Raw genomic sequence first — 8,716 nt, 5'->3', positions numbered from 1 at the left:
GTTCATCAATCCATGCTTAGATCGTTCATAAGTTATGCTATTGTCTTGATTAGGCCAGATGATCCAGGTACGGATAGAGGTTCGTTGTGCTTTCGGGCTTGCTCTAGTGTTTTACTCGTCCATCCGAAGGGTGGGAGACCTGGGGGCACTAGAGTAGTGACTTCATACAAAAGCATGGTGCTCGGGTATGCGGGATCCTTCGGATATGACCGTGCTCCATGGTGTGACTGGGGTAGACGGCAGGTGGTGACAGCCCTGTCCGTCTGGCGTTACAGCGGTGTTGCGTTTAGTGTACTCCCCGAAGTTTGGGTTCGGTGTAGGAGTTCATACAAATAGGTAACGAGACTGGATGTACTCCGGCACAAGACCTTCTCCCCGCTATCCCATTTTCCTGGCACCTGTAGTCCTAACCATGATCTAACATGACCCCAGCTTTGGATAGAAGCACTAGGACACCTAACCTAGCCTAAGCTCCAGCTGACTTGATGTAGGATAGAGTAGTTCTTTGTTTTATAGTTTCTCTCCTTTATTCCTTCCTCTTGGACTGTGGATGTGTGCCGTGTCACATTATCCTTGCTTATTCTTTATTTGTACTTCCCCTTGTTAGAGCATTGCCTATTACTTGAGGCACAATATCATGGTTAATGTTGAGTACAATACCTTTGCCGCTGCCGTCCTTTGGGACACAAATAAATGACGATACCCTTACTCTCCGGGTGAAATGTTACAACGGTATATCCGTGCGCTTGCGGATCCATATGTAATCGTATTGATTATACCACGAGAGTAGCACCCCTTTGGTGCAGTTGCTAGGATGGGTTCGGCGCCCTCATTTCTAGTGATTGCACTAAGGACCGTCAACAGGCATTTCTGGCGCTGTTGCTAAGTATTATCCAATCCTAGTGATTGTGCTAATAAATGTCAACAAGTATTTCTGGCGCCGTTGCCGGGGACGGCATGTGAACAAAGATATTATGCTGATATTAACTTAGACCTTGTACTCAGGATATAGTCTTTACTCTTTCAGGCTAATGTCACTTTATGTCTTCTTTTATTTTTGATTTGAATAGAAGACAGAGGTAGTGTATGACCGGTTTCTCCCTGCCGGAAAACTACACAGACAATCTAGAGAAGCTCATGAGAAGGGCACGACCTCGCGTCATTCCTCCCCTCACTATCCTCCCGGCACAGAAACCCATTTCGGAAGCACCGCTCGTTCTTGAGGCTATGGCTGAAAAAGACTCTCCGCGAGTTCTCCGTCCCCTCCACCGACAATGTGGTCACTGACCCCAACATCAATGTCGGGGACGTGAACTTCGAGCTCAAATCAAGCCTCATCAACATGGTGCAGGCTAGCCCATTCTGTGGCAAGCCGAACGAGGATGCAAATGCACATTTGCAGAACTTTCTGGAGCTCTGCGACACCGTTGTCATACGGGGTGTCGCCGCCGATGTTGTCAAGCTTCGTATGTTTCCCTTTTCCCTCCTGGGAAAGGAGAAACAGTGGTTTTATAAAGAAAAGGACATCGGCACCTGGGCCAAATGCTCCAAGGCATTCCTCATAAAATTCTTCCCGCTGGGCAAAACAAATGCCCTGCGCGGGAAAATTTCATGTTTCTAGCAAACGGGGATGGAATCCATCCCAGAAGCTTGGGAGAGGCTGCAGGAATACATCCTGGCCTGTCCTCATCACGGCATGGACGAGTGGCTCATCCTGCAAAGCTTCTACAACGGGCTCACAACAACATCTCGAGCTAATATTGGTGCCGCTGCTGGAGGAGCCTTCCTCGACCTGACCATAGCCAAATCCAAAGCATTTGTCGAGAAGATGGTCTCCAATCAGGGGTGGAGCGATGAACGACTCCAACCTCGCACCAAAGGCTTGCATACCGTCAAAGAGACGGATATGATTGCCGCAAAGCTGGACCTCCTAATCAAGAAGATGGAGGAAGGGAGCAAACAACCGATCCATGCTCCCGTTTATGCCATGGGTTTGCACTTCACGTGCGAAGTCTGTGGTAATGATTGACACTCGGGGAACGACTACCCTGAAACCCGTGAAGACTATGCTTACCTCAACAACAACAACAACGGGTACCATCCACAACAAGGAGGCCAGGGTGGAACCAGCCACGTCCATCTTTTCAGGGAGGTAATAACTACAATCCTTCTTATAATTCGAATTTCAATTCAAACCAACCTCCCTTGAGAGAACTTGTTCTTGGCCAAGTTAAAATCAACGAAAATATGAATAAAAAGCTCTTGGTCAATGACAAATCCCTGGAAAATTTAAATGTCAAGCTTGAAACTTTGTCTTCAACTCTTAAAAAACAGTTAAGTTTCAACAAAATGATCGAAACCCAGCTTGCTCAAATAGCTGCTTCGTTACCTGCTGTTGAGAGTGGGAAGATCCCGGGGCAACCCGAGTCTCCCGTTGAAAATGTCAGCATGGTGTCTACTGGACGGGATAACTCGTCCCGGAGGCCACCACACAATAACCATGCAGGTAGGTACTATCCCCCAAGGAACGATGTTTGGGATGGCATGGTGGCAGCGGTGCAAGAGGATCCAGGGGTCCCCATGATCAGCTGCTCGATCTACATCAAACACTTCGAGCGATGCCTATGCATATGGGGGCAAGCGTGAATATAATTCCCAAGGTAATATATGAAGCACTTGAATATCCTGCTGTTTCCCCAATAACTATGCTCGTACAGCTTGCAGATTCAACCATTCGGTATCCCGAAGGGATAGCCGAACACGTTTTCGTACGAGTATGAGACTCCTTTGTCTTTGCCGACTTTGTGGTAATGGATATGGAGGGCGACCTCAGAGTCGACCTCGTACTTGGGCGACCTTTTCTAAGGTCTGCCAAGGCAAGGATTGATGTCGGAAAGAGAGAGATCCTTTTCCGTGTCGGACGGGAGGACATGTTTTTTAGGTTTAAGAAGAGGGAAGAGCAGTGCTTCATGATCCAACAAGACAGTGAAGGGCAAGCACTCTGGGGTGCGCTAGAACCCCAGCCAGAACAACGACCCTCCGCACCTAAAAGAAAGAAGAAGGAAAAGAAGGTGTGGCAGAAGGTCGAGAGTTCGGCCTCGTCCAGTTCTCCAGGACGAGCCGACGAATGGTAAGAATGATGGAGAAAAGTCGTGCACGTCAGACTTTAAACGACGTGCCCTTGCCAAAAGTAAATTGGTATTTATCTCATATTTGCTTTCTCCACTTTTCAACATTTTCTTTGCACCCTATTTGTTTTTCTCCACTACATGCTTGAAATTTTCAAAATTGTTTTCTACATGCTGGATTTTTTCTAGCATTTTTCCCTTTTTACAAAAGACCAAAAATATTTTCTGAGTTTTAAAATCCTTTGAGAAAAATAATTTGGACATCTTTCGAGCAAACTTTTGGCCGTGCACCATATTTCCAAAGTTCATAACCGTTGAGGAAGCATCTGGCCAAAGGTGGGCACCAGGGGACCCCACCCTAGGGTCGGCCGACCCCACAGGTCGGCCGACCCAGGGCCAACGGCTCCTGGGCCCCACCTTCTCCAACGGCTTCCTGACCGTTGTGCCTGGCTCCTCCTCGGGATCACTCGCCCAGTTTCCTTCAAATAGAGGTCGAGAGAGGGGTGATGAGCTCTCATGCTCACTCTCTTCACTCTCACTCCTTCTCACATATTTTTTTGCTCGGGTTTCCTTTGGATTTTGACTCAAGTCTGATTGCAAGAACACTCTCTCTTTCATTTCTTTGCTGCAAGATTAATCACATATTTGGAGGAACAACTTTCAGGTAGGAGTTTCATTTTCATTTCACTAACGTAACCCGAATCGAGTTGTTCTCGTTCGTTCTTGTTGCAAGCATTAGAGGTGCAGGATAGAAAATTTCCAGAGCTCTCAAGAGGATGACGAGGTTGGGCTCACCCCGTTCACAGGGCGAGTCGAGCTCTCATCATTCCCCCGAACCCGCACCAACACCGACCTTGATGGACTATGAGCAAGACGAACAAGATGAACTATTCGAGGAGCAAGCTGAAGAACTGCAAGCCGAGGACATGGAAATAGATGAAGATGATGCACCGTACCTCGACTTGCAAGATGACCACGAGCGTCAAGCCTATGCCATGATCAAGAATCGAAGCTTTGGTCATACCAGAGCCTTCGATCCGGACCTTCTCGAGAAAATAGGTATGGACGTTGACTTCGCTCGTGTTTGGCATGTGGTTGGATGGGATGGTTTGTGCCCGTTGAGGAGAATGGTTCTCGTCTCCTCACCATCCAGTTTCTTTGCACTCTTCGGGAGGTGGACGATGGTGTTTCTTTCCGACTTTTTGGAGTTGAATGCTATTTTAATTGGAGAAATTTCAGTCACCTCCTTGGTTTTAGCGCGCGCTTGCCAGTTTCCCTTGCAAAAGCTTGCCGCGATTTTGATCGACATGAGTTTTGGGGTTTGATTTCAGGTCAAGTTGTTCATGGCAAGTTTGCACCTCGGTGCAATGACATTCAAAATCCGACTCTTCGTTTTATGCACAAGTGGGTGGCTATCACTCTCTTTCCAAGAGATGATCCACGACCAGTGCGCAACGATGAGTTGATGATATTATACGCCATGGTCAACAAGATCCGAATCTCCCCCGCACAAGCAATGGTTAAGCAATGGCTCACAAATTTCCGGATGACGGGTCCTATTGAATGCACTTCTTTGGTTACCCGCATCGCATCAAATATGGGAATCTTAGACGGGAACCCCGTTCCTTTCATTGAGGAGCCCCGTGTTATGATCGATGAGGCGTACTTGGTTCAAGGCCACACGCTCAAGAAAGGCCTGGATGACTCCTTGATTTTTTTTCGCTTGGTTATGCAAATAAAATCCCGTTGCCAAATGTGGGGTATCATTTATATAACTGTCGTTCGCTAACCATCCCTCTTGTTCCACGATATAGTGTTTCTGGTCTTCCTGGCAGGGTTACAAGAAGCAGGGCCAGAAGGGAGGAGTTCATGCAGCAGCAACCTCAGCCTCAACCACAGCAATATGAGGCAGGAGGTTCGTCATGGCAGAGTGCCAGCTCCATCGAGTGGGCACGGTAGGCCTCAGGGCACCGGTCCACCAGTTCTAGCTCCAGTGGTCCCCCGCGACGTACAGCTTTGTCCAGAGGCTTCGCCACTCTCACTCGGCAGATGGGCGAGCTGAACATGCGCACCACCAACATCGATGAGTCGCTAGGCCAGCACATCAAGTCAACACAGAACTGGCAGCGATACACAGGCGAGAGGATCCGCAACCAGGAGCAGCAACAGCAATAATCCCAGGAGGAGTGGAGGGCCTACTACCGTTGGGCTGGGTTTAATCCCAACCAGCAGCAATGAGCCTGAAACTAGCTTGGGGGAGGACCCCCATGAGAGGTACCTTGTATCAAACTCTATCTTTACCGCTTTTCAAAACCTTGCATGAAACCAAACAAAAATTTGCAAAATTCTGTAAATTTATAAAAATTTGCATAACTAAAATCAAATAAAAATTGACAAAACCTTTAAAAACTCAAAAATATTTATTTGCTTTCCAGTATGTGTAGTAAGCATGTGTAGTTTTTCCTTGTTGAGATGATGAATAGTTGCTCTATTAGTTCCTTTCATGTGCCTAGTTACAACCTTGTGCTCTCCCTAAATTCTGAGTTTGGTGGCTAGATGTTCAAACCTTAAGCTTGAAACTTGTGGGTAGCGAAAAGCAGAATTCGAATCTAGGTTGTTGTGGGTTATGATATGGCTGAAAAGAGTTGCTATGATCTTCTCCTACGTGATGCTTGATATCCGGAGTATTTCTTTTCAAAAATACAAAAATAGAATAAAGTTCCTCGGTGATATGCAATTCCTATCCAGAGCCATATGAGTTACAAGTTTGAAAAGCCTTTTCTACATATGCAACTTGTCTTCTCATTGAGCTTTATCAAATTGTTGTCCCTTTGTGAGAATCACTTCATACGCCCATGATCAAGATCACGTACACGTCCACTCACATGCTATACTTCTACACCTGGAAGATAGTGAGTACATCCCCGATTCATCCACAAATAAAACTCCATGTTGTACTATGTTTATCTCTCTCCAAAGTTATCATTATGATGTATGGGCTATACAAAAAGAAATAAAAGATGCATACCCAAAGAAGGTATGCCACATGCCCACAAGGCATGTCAAAAAAAAGAAAGAGAGAAAAGATGCATACCCAAAGAAGGTGTGCCACACACCCACAAGGTGTGTCAAAAAAAAGAAAAAAAAAGAGAAAAAGAAAATATAGCCCGTACCAAAAATATTACAAGGGAGAGAGAAATCATATAAAGGAGTTTCATCCACCATCCACAAAAAATATCCACACACTTGCACATCTTGATCAAGGCTTATGACTTGTTTCTCCTTTGGATCCGGTCTTTGACTTAGCAAAATATGAGAAGTAAGTTTGCCATTATATCCTCCATACCTATAGATCCACCAAAAAGAGCCATTAAAAGTAGAATGAAAAAACAAAGGCACATAAAAAGGCCTTGGTGAGGAATGAAACACATTTGAGCGATCCGAGAGATCACCCAAGGAACTACAATATTTTTTTTCAAAAACTTTATAAAAACCTCCGGATTGATGGTTGAACAAAAGAGTGGTAAGTGGTACTCTACAAGCCGTTCTGACCCTCAACCGCCAAAGATGAGGATGATGCTATAAGCCCCACAGGAGTAAGGTAAAAGGTGCGAACAAGGCCAACTTATTCAGAATAAAGCTAAGAACACTCGGTTGTGCCTTGGGCATAAGTCAGGAATGCAACATTGTAGCAACTCCTGATGAACAACCTAAGTCTAAAACTTTGCTCGGGACGAGCAAAGGGCTAGCTTGGGGGAGTTGTTGACGGTGCTTAAGTGCCATTTTCACCCATCAACTATACTCAATAATAAAGGAAAATTACATGCCTTACTCACATATTTGTATCACTAACCTCGCTCCACAGTTGTTTTCGAGTTTTGTACATTTCAGATGAGCAAGAGTGGAATAAGATGAAAACACGCAGCAGACGCCACATAACTACGCAGAATATCGCATCCGGCGTCACACCCTTACAAAGAGGGCCCACATGTCAGAGGAAATGGGGCCTCCACGCAAGATGCACTAGAGGATAAGGATAAGATCTAACGAATCAACCACCCAGCAAAGGATCAGCACGAACGGCTGACAGGTGGGATCGGCCGAACCTGGCCTACAATAGGTTCAGGTGCATCTCGAGGAGGAGTCACGGCCAAGGCACCTGATCACCTTCCATATATGCGTTTGCGGGAAACCGACCTCCAAGTAGTATAAATAGGGCCTCTCCCCCCCGTCTCAACACACACACACACACACACACACACTTCATTCCATTCTCTCCAAGAAGGCTCTCCTCTCTCTTAGCTAGGTAGTGGAGCTACGCTAGTTCTCTTTAGCGAGCAAGTCGTCATCGGAGTCGTTGAGCAATCCTCGGCTCCTGGTATGGCTTTGTATCCTACTTGTCAGACTTCTATTCATAATATAGAGTTCTGCCATGGTTGCTTTACTATCTTGATAGTTCATCAATCCATGCTTAGATCGTTCATAAGTTATGCTACGGTCTTGGTTAGGCCAGATGATCCGAGTACGGATAGAGGTTCGTTGTGCTTTCGGGCTTGCTCTAGTGTTTTACTCGTCCATCCGAAGGGTGGGAGACCTGGGGGCACTGGAGTAGTGACTTCATACACGAGCGTGGTGCTCGGGTATGCGGGATCCTTCGGATATGACCGTGCTCCACGGTGTGACTTGGGTAGACGGTAGATGGTGACAGCCCTGTCCGTCCGGTGTTACAGTGGTGTTGCGTTTAGCGTACTCCCCGACGTTCGGGTTCGGTGTAGGAGTTCATGCAAAGAGGTAACGGGACTGGATGTAGTCCGGTACGGGACCTTCTCCCCGCTATCCCATTTTCCTGGCACCTGCTGTCCTAACCATGATCTAACATGACCCCAGCTTTGGATAGAAGCACTAGGACACCTAACCTAGCCTAAGCTACAGCTGACTTGACGTAGGATAGAGTAGTTCTTTATTTTATAGTTTCTCTCCTTTATTCCTTCCTCTTGGAGTGTGGATGTGTGCTGTGTCGCATTATCCTTGCTTATTCTTTATTTGTACTTACCCCTGTTAGAGCGTTGCCTATTACTTGAGGCACAATGTCATGGTTAATGTTGAGTACAATACCTTTGCCGCTGCCGTCCTTTGGGATACAAATAAATGACGATACCCTTACTCTCTGGGTGAAATGCTACAATGGTATATCCGTGCGCTTGCGGATCCACCTGTAATCGTATTGATTATACCACGAGAGTGGCACCCCTTGGGTGCAGTTGCTAGGATGGGTTCGGCACCCTCATTTCTAGTGATTGCACTAAGGACCGCCAACATGCATTTCTGGCGCTATTGCTAAGGATTATCCAATCCTAGTGATTGCGCTAAGAAATGCCAACAGGCATCACGACAAACGGGCTGTCCGGCCCAACAAGCGTTACGCGAGTGACAAGTGGGTTACTTTGTAATGGGCTTTTTGTTTGCTAGTCCCATGCGGCTCTTGGTGGCATGGTTAACCTACAATGTGTGTGTGAGAAAAGGGTGAACCAGAACAAGGAACAAATCGAGCGGCGGCGGCGGCGGCTACGATGATGGCTAGCACCGGC

The 8,716-nt window shown here is 46.6% G+C and overlaps 1 non-coding gene across 1 annotated transcript; it reads right to left on the bottom strand.

Moving 5' to 3' along the window:
* Positions 1 to 1,594: 1,594 nt before the first annotated feature.
* On the bottom strand, positions 1,595 to 1,698 carry LOC120677129. Its single transcript, XR_005676192.1, has one exon. It is a non-coding gene; the product is annotated as a small nucleolar RNA R71 (small nucleolar RNA).
* Positions 1,699 to 8,716: the final 7,018 nt, after the last annotated feature.

Source organism: Panicum virgatum, chromosome 5N (assembly GCF_016808335.1).
Source record: "Panicum virgatum strain AP13 chromosome 5N, P.virgatum_v5, whole genome shotgun sequence".
NCBI classification, from domain to species: Eukaryota; Viridiplantae; Streptophyta; class Magnoliopsida; order Poales; family Poaceae; genus Panicum; species Panicum virgatum.
Note: the sequence above shows the minus strand (reverse complement) of the source record. Positions and strands in the feature narration are given on the sequence as shown.